General features: G+C 44.7%; 1 protein-coding gene across 3 annotated transcripts in view; it reads right to left on the reverse strand.

The window, feature by feature from the left end:
- The window catches only part of mecom (MDS1 and EVI1 complex locus), a 100,340-nt gene that overhangs the window by 25,485 nt on the left and 56,769 nt on the right, over positions 1–18,086 (reverse strand). For all 3 annotated transcript variants that reach the window (XM_073493617.1, XM_073493607.1, XM_073493598.1), the window contains exon 2: positions 1,670–1,804. The gene's annotated coding sequence lies outside the window, so the exon portion shown is untranslated. The remainder of the gene's footprint in view (positions 1–1,669; positions 1,805–18,086) is intronic.

Here is an 18,086-nt window from a genome sequence, read left to right on the forward strand (position 1 = left end):
AGGTAGTGTGTGTTTGAACGTTTCCAGCTCGGAATGAGGAGCGTGGGGAGTCATCCGAACCGCAATGAACAATTCACACACACACACACATACACACACACATACACACACACACACACACAATGGCGCTCACACATGCATACATGTAGAAACACAGGCGGTTACAGGTGTGTGCGCACACTCCAGAGACACAACGTGAAACACTTCACACACTCACAAAAAGAAAAAAATCTGTGAACACATGGAGACAAAAGGCCCTCACACTCACACACGTCACACACACACGTCACACACACACACACACACTACCAAAAAACTGACAGCAGCTTTACAAGACCACCCCCCCTCCTCGTCTTTTCACTTTAAACATACAGACAGGCATTGTGGGACGCTACAGTGTGTTTTCAAAAACACCAATGTTGGCCCGGAAGGCTTAAAGACGCCACATTGTGCTGTGTTGTGACAGTGTGTAATACTTAACAATCACCTCATCATAGCCATGTCCGTGACCTGTCGGAGCCTTACACAGCCACCCGAGCAGAACCACGGTGTTGACAGCGAGTCACACCTCGCAGGAGAGGGCAGCTCGGGGGAAAGCTCTCTCTGCTTGTTTGTCTCTCCGTCTCTTTTTAAAAGAGAGCGGGGTAAGTGCTTTTGGAATGGCTTCTTTTTCCTCCGTTCAGTCTGTGAAAAGAGCTCTCCACTCTCTCAAGCTCTTCCTCCTTTTAAAGGGTGAGAATGACGTAGACTTGTGAAGGAAGAGCAGGAGGTTTCTCCTAATTATCTCAGGGCCATTCACACCGAATGTCATGCACCTTTTTGCTGAAATTTCTACAGGTGATGCTCAACAAGTTATCTACACGGACCACCGGTGAGAAGTGATGACACACACGCGGAGTAGATGATGTTTTCTGTTCGGGTCAAGCTCCACACACATGTCAAATAAAGTTTAGCCTCTTGTCTTCCTGCCTTGCTGCGTGCGTCTGCGCAGGAGGGGGGAAGCGTCTGGCCGTGGGATTACCGAGGTGAACGGGCCCCCATGTGTGTAGCACGCACCTCTCTGCACTGCCAGGTGAGCAGCAAAAGGACTGTGACATTCCTGGCATATCTAAGAGTTTATATCGCAGAGCGTGACCGGGAAGTGTGCGGAACTATCATCTCTGCGAGCCGCCTCTGATCCTGCCCTGTGGTCCTCGCACGGCAGAAGCCAGAGCACAATTACAGAAAGAAAACACACACAGATAGAGAGGAGTCTCTGCAGTGCCGCATGGGGGAGAGTGTGTGTCAGCGCGTGTGTGTGTGTGTGTGTGTGTGTGTGTGTGTGTGAAGTGAAGTGAAGGCAGGGTGGGCCAGCCGCTCATGGGACTATCTGACTTGGATCACAATAACACCTTTTAACACTACAGCGCGCAGACATCGGAAAATACAGGGAAGCCTTCTGGCATCAAAAAAAGCTGTTTCAAAAGATCTGAATGACTCTCAGTTGCACTTGATTCATCCGGCCAGACAGCCAGATTCAGAGGACACATCACCATGTGGGAGTTCAAAATCAAGTCATCCACATGTTTTCTGTTTTTTTTTCTTCTCTCCTCAGATCATTTTCATCTTGTATTTCTTTTTGTTGAGGTTGTTCTGCCAGGCAGGCTCGTGAGCAAGTGTCTCCACGTACCTGATCATCTATCTGGCACGCTGTCAGGTTATGCTGCTTGGCCGCAGGGGCAAACTGGATGTGCTTCAGCCAGCTCCCGATATCTGGCTTGCTGGCATCCACGCAGAATTTTACATGGCCTGACCCGTCCAAGATCTGCAGCAGGGAGAGAGAGAGAGAGAGAGAGAGAGAGAGAGAGGAGGGGGGGAGAGATCAGACTTTGATCAGTATCAGTCCAGGTTACTGTGTCCAAACACTGACTAACCACATACCTCCCACATGTTAGGAGCCGGTCTGTGGCGCAACACACACACTCACTCACTCGCGCGCGCGCGCGCACACACACACACAAAATTTGGGGAGAGTACAAGCAAAGTCTGTGCTGATCATGTCAAAATTCCTTTGTAATATAAAAATAAAATAATTTTTATTTCAGCAGTAACTCATAAGGAAATTCCTTTAATTTTTTGATGGCTACAAAATAATAACAAAAATGTAATAAAACAAAATAAAAATAAATTATAATTCTGTTGCATTATTTTTTCAGCCTTGAGGAAGCTCTCGAGAATTATGTCATTTCCGTTGCAGTAATAATAATAATAATAATAATAATAATAATAATAATAATAATAAATGTAAATTATGTTAAAGTGTTTTTCAACAACAATAATTCAGCACAAAAACAAAACTGTAAATATGACGACACAGCAGTTAAATTGTATTATTATAACACAATAAAATAAAACAAGGCTGCAAAACGTGTGTAATGCAACGAATTCCAACTGATCAGTCGTGTTATTTTGTTCATAAAAACGAACTTTAAAACGTGCCGCTAAAATATCCTAAAATTTAAATGGACTTCAGCTGAATTCGTTTCTGAAAATGCAGTTTAATCGAATAAAAGCTGTATTGATTTTTTAAAAAGTCTCCTCGAATACACATGAATTCAAAATAATATCAACAACACCACATAATAATAGCAGCAGTCACACTGATAATAAACGAAGAAAACAATTGTTTCACTCTCCAACAAAACATCAACACTCTTCAAGCTCCTGAAGAGCAAAATCACAATAAATACAATGAAGTGAATTATTATGCAAATCATAAGATCGCTGGACTTTCTATCGCTCAGGAAACACTGCAACAGCATTTCTCCCAACGAATTGTGAGCGCTGCAACGTCGTTTTAATGTGTTAATATTTATTACACAGCAGCTGTAAACTTTACTGGGAAACAAATCAATTGCAGGAAACCGCGAGTGATAAGAATTATGAAGACGGAGCCGATTGTTGGGATGCAAAGCGGAATCTCTTCCCCGGGTCACAAATCTGTCTTTCTGCTTTTGTAGAACCTGCCACTGAATAAATATTTAGTTTGCATAAAGCCCTTTGTCTGGATCTGCTCACTCGTGCTGCAAAAACACACTCCACGCTTTTACGAATCCGTCCGTCAAACCGGAGTTTACGAGCAAACGAACGAGGAAGGTTTGTTTTATTTACTTTTTTTTTTTTTTTTCGCTTGGTGAAGTAAAATATTTGTTCTGTTTTCTCTTACCGTTCAAAATCCGTCGGACCGACGTGCGACACTTTAAACCTCTTGGGATGGGAGCTGCGCTGTTCACCGAGGAAAAGTGATCAAAACTCCGGTTTATAAAAAAAAAAACAGGGGGAAAAAAATGTGAACGAGCAAAACTCGACTTTCGAATAAACAATAAAACTACAAATTGTCTGTTTTGCGTCGCGTCGTCCGGATATCTGCCATGGTCAAAATAAAAGCGCCAGTGTTGTGTTGTTTCTCGGTGTCTCTTCAGGTCTTCAAGCCGCAGGACGAGTCGACTCCTCGCCGGTGTTGACTGTCCGCCAGACACCGCGCTCGGTCAAAGTAAATCCTCTCTCTCTATATTGTCTCTGGGTAAATCTCCCCTCACTGTCCTACAGACACCGCGGCTCGGGACTGAAATCACCTCCGGTGCATCAACTTGCTCCCAACTTTTCAGTGTGCGCGCTTCGCTTGGCTCGTCCGCTCCTCTCTTGTCACCCCTCCTGTCCTGACGCACCCAGGTGTCCTCTAGTAGCCATTCAACTTTTCATTTTTCTCTTCCTCGCCCCCCTCCTCAGCCACTCGGGATGTGTCGTCTATATGATAGCAGGAGAGATTCAAGCGAGGGGGGTGTTGGCTTCAAGCATCGCCCCCCCTCTATACTTCGCGCGTCCCAGACGGTTTCTGTGATGTTTCTCCTTTACGCATTGTCTCATACAGAAGGATCCGGCGCGTCCATCCCTGAGAGCCCGCAGAGAGGCGACTCCTAACACGGGACCGTCTGTGCGCACTGTCCCCCGGTCGGAAGCGACTCCTCTCCGCAGTAAATTTTAAAGTGACAGGGGCCCGGGGTTGGAGAGGGTGAGCGGGGTCAGGGAGAGGTCGGGATGGGGCTTCTAAAGGGATGAACTGCACGCACATACACACACTCGGAGGCAGCCACACTTTAATGGAGCAAAAGCACCAAAGCGCGTATCATTATCCACGTGTTCCCAAACTTTTTCACAACACGGCGCCCCGCTTCATGGAGCATTTTACGACATTATTAACCTGAAGATCCCGATTTCTTTTTTTTCCTTTTCTTTACCTCGAGTGAAAAGTGATAATAAAATAGTTTCTTTATTCTCTAATTGTGTTTGCGTTGAGGGAGTCAGGCTTAAGTGTTCCTCCCGGGGACCTCCAGGAAACTCCATAAGGACCATTGCGAGTCCCTGTTACACAATTTGGGAAACATTGACCTAATCACCTGCTTTTCTCTCCGACTTGAACATAAAAAAGCTGTAAGGCTGTCGGGTATGTGTGCGCCCACCTCCCCCTTCACTTCACTTTACGCGCACACAAAACAAGCCGAGTATGAGAGCCTTTTAAAAAAAAATCACCATAAAACGATTTATTTGAAAACAAAGAAAAATAACAACAAGAGATTAAACCTGCAGTGTTCGAATCGGTCTTGACATTATTACACACGCATTTATTTTTTAGACTTTGCTTCCCTTGCTGTTGTGGCGCCCGTGCACCTGCTTTTACAGCAAGCTCAGAGAGAAGACAGAACATGTCGCTTCCTCTCCTCAGTGTTTCACCCGGACGCACAAGTTTAAAGCCGAATAAACGCACAAGGGTATGGAATAATAAAGAAACGTCCTCGTTGTCAGTGAGCGGACTTTATTAGGCAGCTCATAAAGCCGGAGAGGACAGGGCTCTGGCTGATGAGAGCAGATGATGATGGATAACGCCTCGCACTGTGACATTGACCTTCCATCCCAGATAATGCCCATTGTTTGACGAAATCGCGGAGCAAATGTGCAGGAAGGACAGGAAAAATCATGTGTAAATAAGGCAGGACCCCGCCACCGATTCCCATCGTCTCTCGCTCCTTGAGAACCGAGGAGAGACCCCGGTCCGCCCGGTCATTGATTTCCTGCCTCTCCTCGACTTGTCCATTGTTGGAACCCTTTTTAATTTAGCCATAAATTGGGAAAGCTCAAGTCGAATGAGCTGTTCTATTTTCTTCCTGTCAGGATGAGGGATTTGTTTTATGATGCATTGTGTATTAAATACAAGTAATCTGGGAAAGTGATTGCTCCACGGCCTCTCCGGGTTCTGATCGAGGATCCTGATAGAGAGAGAAAGAGAGAGGAGGGGGTCCGAGCTCCTTTCTTCTGAAAAGGAGGAAATGTCTTCAAAAAAAAAGAGGAGGATAAACACGCGGGGGTTTTGCGGTATCACCGGGGGTAAATTGGGTTAACAGTAACAGGACCCCCTGAGCCTGGCGACGTGAGGAAGAGCTGCACTTCTTCACCCTGTCAGGAGATGGCGTGCTCAACTGAAGTGAACTTTTTTGAAACACTCCTGGACGGGGTGCTTGAACATTTTCAGATGACAATATGATAGTTAAACATAATTGTGGCCTTTAGACAAATGAGCTTTTCTTAACTTTCAATATTTCATAAAAATAAACACATCCAGTGCGCATGCGTGGCATCATTTGGGTGACTTTCTAAGAGTGCATTCATGACATTTGGTCAGAAATGTGAGCCGGATGACCTGTTTTCTAACCTTCAGGGCGCATTTTTTTTCCTCCACATTTTGAGTCATTTCACTCCCACAGACGAAAAAGGAAAAGAGAAAAAAAAATCCAATCCAACTTTCCTCTGTGGCTCACGTGTTGGCCTTTATTTCTGAGCCGTGAATTTCACTTCATATCCCAGCTCGTAACACCCCTGCTCCATCACTTCTTTTTTGACTTATTATAAGATGGAGGTCATTTCTTTCTAAACATCTACATTAAAGGCGTCAGATTGCCGGATGAGGACATGAAAGATTCAGCTGCACGGGCCTCGGATATATAATCACCTGAACGAGGGGCCATAAAGCTCTTGAATCTGGATTTAAAACACTTGTTCATTTGTTAATAAACCAACGAGAGTGATCTGCGAGGCGCGGCCCCAATTTATATTTATTCCGGCCGTAAACAGCGTTCTGATGTGCTGAGATGAAATAGATTTCTTTATCTGAATTATGCCACGCCTCTGTCATAATGACTCTGACATGGCCACTAAATAGCGGGTGTGGAAAAGCTGTTTATCAACAAATTACAAACCGAACACATGCATGCTTCAGGGTATGTTAGTTCCGACTATATCATGCCACACAGCATTTCATACCTATTTACAGGGACCCTTAAAACATACAGCGTGCGCGTAAAGGCTTTTTAAAGTGCTGTGAAATTCTTGAAAGGAAGGGAAATTGCTCAAATGGGCCCCGCGCTTATTTTGCTTGCGGCTTTCTTGTTTGTTTTGGGGAGTTCAGTCACGCAAAATAAATAAATAAATAAAATAAAACACAAAAAAAACGCTGGATTCATAAATGAATGAGGGGAATTTTTATGATCAAATAGCTTCATATTTGACTTGATCTGAGGCTGAGGCGGAACACCGGCCCGTTCCCTTCCCCTCCCTATTTAATCCTTTGAATAACTCAGTTTTCTCGTGTAAGATAATAATAATAATAATTTTTTTAAAAAGAGCAGTGATTTGGATTTTGCTGCTCGATCTGCAGCCGTGTGAAGTCAGATGGGACAGCTCCGGAGAAGAGAGGGAGAGGGGTGGGGGGTGGAGTTGGGGGGTCCCCGTGTGGCTGCAGAGGCTGCACCGCTGCAGCCGAGGGGCCACATGGAAACAGTGTGCAGGCCTGTGTGCTGGTGCATTCCAGCACATCCTCCAGGAGAGCGGAAAGGGAGAAAAAAAGAGAAAAGGAGAGGAGAGGAGAGGAGAGAAAGAAAATTAAGCCTCCATCATGACTGTGTGTGTACACACACACACACACACACACACACACACACACACACACACACACACACACACACGCACGCACGCACGCACGCACGCACACACACACACACACACACAAACACACACCCCGCGCATTTTATTTCGCTTAAACGTGGGCCGATTCAATCGAGTGGTACAAACCCATTCAGAGCTCAAACGAAGGGTTAGCCCTCAGTTTGCACGACACTCCGCAACTTTTTCCTTTAATGAACACATCCGTCAGCGGAAGATTAGCGCACAATGCGCCGCGGCTGTGCAGCCTGGAGTCCCTATATTAAAAAAGGACAGACCTGGTGTCCATATAGCCCAATTAGCATTAAAACAGAGCAGCGGAAATGAAAGGGGAAAATGTAAATACAAAATTTCCCTGAGTCTGGAAGTAGGCCCGTTGTGAGCGGCGTGTTAATCTCCACCTCAGTAATTTGGTTCTGCGGGAGAAGACAGAAGCCCTGCTGCTGTGCCCTGCACTTCATAAATCACTGCTTTATGTGGACAAGGTCAGCGCCACCCCCCCCCCACTCCACCTCCACCTCCACCTCCCCCCTCTTCCAGTGGCCCCTCCCGGCCCCTCCGCCATGTTTACCCGGCCGCCCGGGGGCTCTCAGGACCAGAGCGGCTCACTTCTAATTACTTTGGATTATTTTCATTTGCCGGGGGTCAGCCAGGCATTCCGACAGAGAGAGAAAGAGAGAGGGATGATTTCTTGACAAATTCTGTGGCCTGTGAGGGAACAGGACCGCGAGTGTTTACCGAATTAGCACCCGGTCATTTTGTTTTTGTCTGTTCCTGTCTTTGACATCTCTCTACAGTGACAGGTCGGCCACAGCACTGCATGCAACAAATCCCTTTTTTCTGATTTCCAACCCAAAAACAACAGTTTGCTTTGAAGGTGCACTATGTAGTTTTGGGGAAGAGATTTTAATCAGAAGAGAAAGATCTTCGTTGACTGATTTTTTATGCCTAAATAAACAAAATAAACAAACTCTTTTTGTTTTCCTGACTAAATAAAATGAATAAACAAACTGACCTTAAAGGACAACACAGTTTCATACTGTTTTACTTTGTTTATAGGTGGCGGACCCTGCCACCTTTCTAGCTTCAAACAGTGTTCTGGACCTTATTTTCCTCTGAGAACAGCTTGTTTATTCAGTTATGGAGAAAGTAAATTCTTTTGAGTTTATATTAAAAGTAAAACTCTGGGTTTGAATTTCCAAAATGTGCCCCTTTAAGATTAAGGAGTTCTGCAGTGGGGTGAGATAATCCATTTGTTTCATCAGTCTTATAGAGCCAAATGTCAATATTGGAACAAGGCACGGCCATCACAGCACATGATGCTTGATCGAGAGGATTTATGAGAAGACATAAATGATCTCATCTCATTTACCAGGTCAGAGGAGGGGGGCGTGAAAGAGGCTTCTTGCAAAAGGGATTTTGTTCTTTTTCATCATTAAAGGGGCACTATGTAGTTTTAGAGAAGGAATTCAAACTCAGCATTTTAATATTTACAATATTAATGAGGTAATAATACAAGCTCAGAAATATTTATTTTTTCCATAACAGAATAAACAAGCTGTTCTCAGAGGAAAATAAGGTCAGAACACTGTTTGAAGCTAGCAAGGTGGCAGGGTCCGCCACATATAAACAAAGTAAAACAGTATGAAACTGTGTTGTCATTTAAGGTCAGTTTGTTTATTTAGTTTGTTTAGGCATAAAAAAAATCAGTCATGATCAGTCTTCCGATTAAAATGTCTTCCTCAAAACTACATAGTGCACCTTTAAACTCCCTTTTTAATCTAAGCTGCTGACCAATAAAGAAAGAAAGAGAAACAGAGAAGCAAATTTGAGTGATTAGTAACAGAATCCCCAGGAAACATTGCCCAAATCTGGGCTGTAATCTGTGTTGCAGAAGCAGGAGTGCTGGATTAAAAGGTGCACATGCATGACAAATAAATCCACTAATATCTCCACCATGCATATTTAATTAGTATAAACGTGATAGAGATGAATGAGATGTATTGTTTCTTGCGCTAAAGGCAACAACACATGCTCACTGCATTAAAAGAGGCAGTGCAACCTACTATTAAAAAAGGATTTGGTCATCAGGAGGAAGGGGGTGAATGTAAAAGGAGAGTGGTTATTATGCAACGTTCAAAAGTTAATTTAAAGATAATTGGTTTAAAGCAACCTGGTGTTTAGAGGAGCAGCGCCTGGAATGTGGCCGCAGCGAGTTGGGGGTCCTGTGGGTGGGGGGTGGCGGGCAGCGATGTACAGAAAGTAGTACAGGCTGTGGTAATCACAGACACTTCCTCCACAGAGCCTCAGCATACAGGGCCACACTGTATGTGGGCTACGGGGTGCGATAAAGCTGCACAGGAGTCAAAGGTCACGTTTTTCAAGCATAAATTCAGCGGGCACACAGCTCCTATACGCAGGGGACGGATGGAAACTTAAACAACCCACTCCAGCCCACTCCGGAGGAGGAGGGGGGGAGGTAATTAGAGCATGTTGCCGTTTGCCGCAGGGTGAACAAATCGGCTCTAAAACGCTCATAGATATCATCTTTAAAAGAGCTTTTTTATGTACAGGAGGTAAAGGGAACACAGCACCTCAGATGTTCAAGTGTCACACATTCATTACGTTTATTGAGCTCTCTTCTCACGTTTAAAGTCGGGGCTGTGCTGCAGCACTACGGCGATCTGCTTTTCATACAGCGTGTCCAATTGGAAGGCTAATATTTTAATGCAGGCGGATATCAGACAGATGTAATACTTGTTCAGTGTGACAGGAGACAAGGCTGCCATGTCAGTAAGGAAAAACTGAATCTTATGGGAAATGCTGCTATATTGACAAAGGCTGAGTGGAGGTAAAAAAAAATGGATAGTGATCTCTGTAGTGTTATATTTAGGATTTTTCTAAGCTTAAACAAGATACAAACCAGTTAATTTTCCTTGGATGGATTTGTTGAAAAAGATCCTTTACTCGACGGTGAGGCAGGTGGAGAAACAGACACCCAGCACTTGATGGCTCACACATACACAGACCCTTTTGTGTATTTACTTTTATTGAGTGTTTAACTTTTTGTGCAAAGTAAAGAAAAAGGCTCATATTGTTGCACTGTGGAGAAAAAAAACAGAGAGAAACATGACAAGTGGGACTAATGGGTATTTCTTATCCAAAATTTACAAGTGGTCAAAACTGCAATGTGAGAAAGTGAGAAAATGCACTTGAGTAAGTGCAAAGCGTAAGCAGATTGTGGAAGTGTGTTCAGTATGTCTGTCATGCACACACACACACACACACACACACACACACACACACACACACACACACACACACACACACTGGAATTTGTTACCCGGCGCAGGTCAGGTCAGCTCAGGCTCAGTGTATGTGGGCATGATTAAAGTCAGAATTAACTCGGCAAAACAACAAATCAGTCGCCTAAAACAACCCTAAAACGAAGGAGAGTCGAGCAGCTCACACATAACACAGGGACACGGAGTGGCTCCCATTAAAGGCTTCACTGGCTTTCAGTAGCATCAAAGAGGCCCCTGAGTTAGGCTGGGATTATATTTAACCCGGGAGCTTGTTGCACTGCTGAGTACAGGGCACATGCTGATGCTGCTGCCAGTACACCATGCTTCTGGCTTTCAGACCAACGCTCTCATTAAAATGTGGCTTGGGCACTATTTCCTACAGGAACACACACATGGATTATGCACGGGCACACACGAAAACACATAAACACTCAACAACAAAACAAAAAACAAAAAATTACATATTATTTGTTACTTTCGTGATGAATTCCTGATCCTATTGTATGATATATGTTTGTTTTTCTTTACTTCTGCTTACAACATATCTTTTTTCATTTCTAATTGTGCAATATTAAAATTCTTAAAGGATAAATTCACCCAAAAATTAAAATTCTGTCATTATTTACACGCCCCCCATGCCAATGTCCACAAAACATTTCTGGAGCCAAACAGTGTTGCAGCACTCTTGTAAACAACTGCAGTAGATGGGGACTTGTTTTAAAATGTAAAAAAACTACCAGAAAAAAACATAAAATGGCTCTAAAGAAGCGCCAAGATCCCAAATTGATTTTAAAATATTGTTTCTTGCACCCTTTTTTAAAAGCAAAAATCTTCACTGTAGCTGCTAAGCTAAAAGCATTAGCACGTACCCTGTCAGGAGTGGGTGCACAAGCTTGACCATGTGTCAAGGGCGTAAAATAACTTGGAGACTTGGATTATGCCGAATGAGCTGTATGGAGCCATTTTATGCCTTTTTTTGAAAACAGTGTTGTAAAATTTACAGAATGAAGGATACTTTCTTACATTGATATATATTGAATCACAATAAGGAAAATTAGTACAAAACTCCATACAAATTTAGATGGTAAATGTATGAAAAATCTAAAAAAATCTACCAAATACATGTTTACAGCAATGAACTGGTGAGACAAGAATCCTCATATTTGTAAAACTAGAACTTTGATGGCTCTTTTTGTTTTTTAATAAGAGCTTGCACATAATAATGAATTTATCTAACAGAGATTTTAAGATGATTTCATCACAAAATGATTCTGCTGAAAGTTGATAAATGATGATATTGAATTATCCCCCATCCCTGATGCGTACAAGCTTGTAAATACGAAAACAGATGGCAGCACCCCAACAAAAGTTCTCCATGTACGTGTGTGTATGTCTGCAGCTGAGATAATGCAATCTCACTTGGCACATTTCAGCAGTCAGACTTGATATGAACCGTCAGACATGTGCGTCAATACTCCCAAGGTTTATTCAATTCCAAACCAATCATTCTGGTGTCATACACTTTTGGGTTAATATTCTAACTGTGAGGCCCAGGGCTAGGTGAAGATAAATCAGCTTTTATGATGGGTTGTTATGGTTTTTACGGCACTGGGGTTGTGAGGGACTGATTTGGGGATCAATCACCTGCAGGTGTCTGCTGGGGGCCGGGGTGCTGTGAGGATCGATTGAGGATCTAGAGCCGTGGTGATGGAATAGAGGTGTGTTTGTGTGTGCGTGTGTGCATTGAGATTGGGTGCAGTTGTAGAAGTGAGTTTGTGAGGGTGAGAGGGAGAAGACAAAGCGATGAAGGTGTGTGTGTGAGTGCTTCAGAGACAGAGAGGAGATATATCTGGGGCTGCAGCGGTGATGAAGGGCCGCTGGACTATGACCAGACCATCTTATCAGAGTCTCCCCCCTCCTCCCTTCTCCCTCTCTCTCAAACCACTTCTTTATCTAGATGGCACTTTGGAAAATCTCATTGTCACACAACATTTAACAAAGACAAAAGTCTCGGGCGGGCAGCCGGAGATGACTGGCCTGACAGAGCACAGAGTATCCCTCACATAACCTCTTTCACTCACGTTCTTGCGTGTTTTCCACTGGGAGAGGCCAGAGATGTGGGTGCAAAACACCGCCAAGGCACACAAACAAGTGTGTGCATCTATGCGCGCAGATGGCACGAGCGCACATCAACACACGGACGCATTAGTCGTGCTGGAGTTTGTCCGTTTCTTTCTCTTTCTCTGCCTCCCTGGACACGCTGTTTATACACATTCAACATCTCCCCTGACCGTCAGATGCCTGCTTCCTCCGTGCTGTCAGCAGAGCCCCGGCTGAAACAAAAGAGGCGGAGAGCGAGGCCTACGGTTTCTGAATCAGAGGAAGTTGGTGCTGATTACGCTGCCCCTGAAGAAGCATTCCGATCCTGTTAACCCGCACGCTGGCTGCCAACTCCAAACCGTGCAGCAGCAAAGAACTGGGAGAGTAAACCTCGCACAGCCCCACCCTGAGTGCCCTCACCCTGCCCAGGACAACCATCTGCCCTCTCTTCTTTTCCTCTACTTTCTCTTCCTCCTTTGTCTTGTCTCCTCTGTCCTTCCTCTTGTTTTTATTTCTTTGCATGCCTCTACTGCTGCTTCTCTACTTCTGAACCCTCTGTTTAATACACATAGATTTGGGAGTGGACAGTGTCCCTATGAATGCCAAGGTTCTGCTAAATTGTCCGCATAGTTTTACCAGTGGGGTCAGAATTGGCAGCTTTGTGTGTTTTCTGCAAAAAATGGCCTATTATGTGTGACAGCACGAGACACAGGGGATACCTGACGTGATGATCTGGCAACCCGCTGTACTTGCAGCACTGACAGAAGTAGAGTCTGGAGTCTGAAGAGCATTAAAGTTTAAAGAGATGGTTCAGCCAGAAATGAAAAATCATAGTTTTTCTCTTACTTGTAGTGCTACCTATCCATTCAAGATAGTGTCAGTTACCAACTGTTTGGAGATACTGGTTGTAGAAATCACTGCCTTCTCTGAAATATAATGGAACTAGATGGCAATCAGCAAGTGCCAAAAATACACTTGAAAAACTCAACAGCAATGTCGCAGACCCAGTTAGTCAAAATCATCCACAGACCTTGTTCTGAGTACTTTCATGTAGGAGCTATTTTCTTTCAACCGAACTACACCCGATCAAGTTGTGGACGAGAGACTTGTGTTCATGACAGTGAGGGATATAAACATTAATGGTATCCTCCTCTGCTGAGCCGTAACATTAGCAAACTTAGTTAGCTTAATCAGCTAGCCTCTCCTCCATGAGTTGACAGATGTTTCCTTCTGCGTGATGTTACGGTTGGCGGTGTGATCCGGTAGAAAGAAAGTTCCAACCATCCATCCATTGTCTGTAACTGCTTATCCTTGCAGGGTCACAGGTCGGCCGTAGCAGATCCCAGCCGACGTTAGTCATTGAGTTTTTTGGCGCTTTGAGCATCACAAGCCGAGACACCTCTATGGTTGATATCTCCAAAACTCTGCAACTCCCACCAAAATAATCTATATGGATAAATAATAACTGATATTATTCTTTAAATTTAAGCACAAGGTATTTGCTCATTTTTTAACATTGCGCTGACACATCATTCTATCAAACAACTGTATTAATGTAACACCCTCAAGAAGTAAAGAAGACATCTAGTCCCTTTCTTTTAAAAGAACCTGACTGTCAGAAACAGATTAGGTGTTCTGTAATCAGTCTAAATACGTATCATCTGTGACATTAGTTATAAGTAAAGCCATTTGACAAAGAATATCATGACCAAACTTAAAACCAAACCTACGCCCTTGCTCTGTTTACGTTCCTCCTCCCGTTTCTTCTCATCTCTCGTCCACCTTCTGTTTTGTTTTCGCTCCTTCTTGAGTCTGTCCTCTCCTCCGTCATCGCCCTCCGCACGCACCCCCCACAGCAGGCTCTCGTTGGAGGAGCGCACATTCCACCTTCTTCACACCCTTACCTCTCTATCCCTGATGAATGCCTTCACTCCACTTGTTTATAAGATAGAGGGGGTTATTCATAATCAAGCCCAAGAGAGTATGTACACACTGTGGACATCCTGATAGAAGGCGACGTATTAAATTTCTGTTTGTTTGACAGGAGCGCTGTCTCTCTCCCTCTCCTTGACGGGAAGACCCCCATCCATCCAAGCAGGGGGCGCGACCCCTCTCTTTCTCTCTCTCTCAAGTGCTAACACATATTAAGTAAATGAAGAGTCTCTTCAGGCCGGTGGGAGACAAACGAGCTTCTTAAACATCGGAGGAGTGGCGGTTTGATCTGGTGTCGGCGGGTGTTTACGACGTAACTGCGGCAGAGTTGTGTTTGTGATGTTACCCATCGAAGTGTGTTTATACTGTGGTGGAGATGGCCCCAGTCTCTTAGCCAGGTGCTGAAGCTCTTCTGTTTGAGAGTATGCTTACGGCTTTGCAGTGTGTGTGTGTGTGTGTGTGTTCATTCCCTGCAAGCCTGCAAGTGTGTATGTGTGCGGCAGCACTTCGAGGCCAAACGCTGTCCAGACAGGCAGACAGTGAACGTGTCCACATTGAACCAGAAACAGGTTTCAGGTTGGAGTGTCTGCTCTCATTCTCCGCCAAGCTTTTCCTCCTGTCTTTCTGTCTCATTCTCTCTCTCTGTCTTTCTCTCAGTGATTATTGTCATTCTACTACTGGTGGGAAGTGTAAAAAAAGTGGGGGAAGAAGGGGAGGGGGGGCATGACTGAGCTGCTGCGGCGGCGGCGGTGGGGGGCTATAAGGCCCCCAGGGTGGGTATAGGGTTTTTGGTGAGGGCTTGGGGGTTGGTGGTGAGGTGTGCTCGGAGAGAGGGCCCTGGTGTAATCTCAGTGCTGAATAGACGGAGCTCTTAATAGAATCCCGTCGTCCGGCTGCCACCGAGAGAAACAAGAGCTGTAATGGATGGGCTCAGCTCTGGCTCCCACTTTCCCCCCCGTGACCCCTGCGTTGGTCAGAAGTAAGAGCTAAAGAAGCATTGTAGCCTCGGGCCTGATTGAATGGGGAGGGAGGGAGGTGGCGGTGGTGGTGGCATGGGGGAGGAGAGGAGGGGGGTGAGGCAGCCGCACTGATAGACCAATTTCCCACTACTGCGAGCAGTAGGGCTTGATTGATGAGGGCTGGTGCTGGTGAGAGGAGGCCCATCACATGCGATCACATAAATACTTATTCAGCTCGAATTGGGCCTGACAAGCCTTACGACAGCTTTGTGCTGTCACAGATATCATTGGAAGGAAAACGCTCCATTAATCATGCGTAATTAACTTTTCCAAACGGAGGTTCTGCTTGGAACCAGTGGTAACCCACTCAGTGCCCAGATACAAAATTCCAGCATCTTAACTGGGATTGGAGAGGGCCTTATTAAAGCTCGAGCCAGTTTCCCCTGAGCCGCTCCGTTTGTACAGGAAACGGCTTCATTAGTATCGGTTTAGAGCTCTAATGGGCTCGATACAAAGCCTCCTCTCTCTAACCCAACCGTGTTCAGTGGCCTTACAGTGCAATATCCTGTGAGCGCGCACGACCATAATGTTCTCTGTTTGAAGTCAGAGCAGAACCCATCTGAACGCCTGCCGCTAGTTAACTACCTCGACCCCCCCCTCCCCATAAAGCCGTGTGGAGGAGTGAGTGTCGGAGAGCCCAACAAGCTACGTGGTTTCATTCTCTCTCTCCTGGCCAAAGGTAGCCTCCCCATGGGAGTGAACTGGACCAGAGCCCCTTTGTTTTAAAGCAGCAGACCAAATGATCTGCCTCACATTTGGAATAACACAAACACACACATACTCGTACACTGATGCATGCACAGACCGACTACCATATCTCATCTGATCAGCATTCCTGCTTCAGCTCTTTAATGCTGCCCACCTGCACAGCTGCCGGTGGACACAATGTAAGCCGTTTGCAAAGAAAAAAGCAGAAAACAATGGGAGAAAAGAGTTGCATACCTTGAAGTGGAACTGAATTTAAAACTGCTTCTAGAAAATCAAATATTCTTAGAATTTAAAAGCCCAGAATGAGGCCAGTGAGTCAAACACGTTCTCACTCCCAACTTGTCAAATTCGGCAGCTTGGTCCGTGCCCTTGTACTTCAAACTATGACACTCTACCTACTCCTCTAGCCTCATAATTCTATACGACCTCGGGTTAGACTTTAAAAGAAGTGGCGCTACAGGGAAACCTACAGTCTCAAACTTAAAACTGTAGGGTCACAGTTCAAGTACAGAACCCTTGCAGTGCGTGATTAAAACCACCCAGAACATCCCTGGTATCCATCCACTGAGCATCAGCAATAATGGTGAGATGCCCGCAGAGCCCAAAGAATACTAAAAGACAACACCCACCTCAGTACAGCCGGTTCACCCTGCTGCTGTCTGGTAAGAGATACAGGACTATAGAGCAACTTCTTTCCTCAGGCTGCTAGACTACTGAACTCATCCTCCACATTCCAATATGAAAAGCTTATTTTTGTGACCTGATTACTATTTATTCATTAGTCTGTATAATTTTTGTTTTCTTGTTCGTGGCTTAGGGAACTACACCTGGAGTCTTGTTATACAATCTTGTGTTGTATAATGACAATTAATTTAATCTTGTGGATTGAGTTCAAAACTAGTTGGATTGAATTTAGGTGAAAGGGCAAGTTTAAAAGTAAAAGAAAAGTTGTCTTTTCTTAAAAATGGGACGCCCCAGTGTTGCAGTACTCAAGATGCAGGTATGTTCTATTATCCCCCACAGCCACAGATCCCATTTTTTTCAGTTTGGCCTGATGGTTCTTGCGGTCATCACATATTTCTCTGACTCACTTCAGACTCAACTTCAGACTTGACTCATGACATGCTTCACTGTTGTGCCGTAACATGAAATTATATCATATTTCAGTGCGAAACACTGCAAAGTTTCCATTTTGCCATACATGGCTCACACTCACACACTCCCAGATTCAGTCATACCTCTTCTTCAGCTGGCCATTTCCCCTAAACGTTATCCTCACTGTAGCAGTGACTTGACTCATTTCCTGCCTGCTAATTAGCTCTGTCTGGCCTTCTGAGAAAAAGAAGACGCACTAGACACACTAAAACATAACAGTCATACTCCAATTGCAGACACCGTGACAGTTTCAACAGAACCATCTACAAGGTCCAACAAAAACACAGAAACACACAGTGTCTTACTGCTTTGAATCTCTACATAAAATAGAATGAAAAAGCATTTTCGACAACACTGCTGCGTTAGCTGAGGTGGACGAGATCAAATCTCCGTGGCACAATGACAACTATGTTTTATTTGAGTAGTTATTGTACTGCAGCCTGGCTTGGCAACATGCAGTTTGTAAAAAATAGCGAGTAAAACACAGTGAGGAGCTCAGCGAAAAGAGTCTGTATGGTTACTGGCACAAGCAGGGCCCAGCTGATTGAAATCTTTGTCAGGCACATGGTGTGGAAAGCAGCTGCCATTATTGGCTGCCCTGCTCAACCCCTGCACAGGTCAATTAAAGCTGAAGTCCTCAAGGTGCCACTTCAGAGTGTCTAAACCGAAGAGCAAAAGAGCCAGTGATTGATTCATTTATCATTATGTACTTTACGTTGATGAGTGATTTGTTTTCTCAGCTGAATCCCTCTTTGGGCTTATCAAATGCCGTTTTCTTGATGCTTGACTGCATGAGTAGTTTTTCTATAACATGTTGATTTGTTGTATGTTTTTA

This window comes from Pagrus major, chromosome 2, assembly GCF_040436345.1.
Source record: "Pagrus major chromosome 2, Pma_NU_1.0".
Taxonomy (NCBI): domain Eukaryota; kingdom Metazoa; phylum Chordata; class Actinopteri; order Spariformes; family Sparidae; genus Pagrus; species Pagrus major.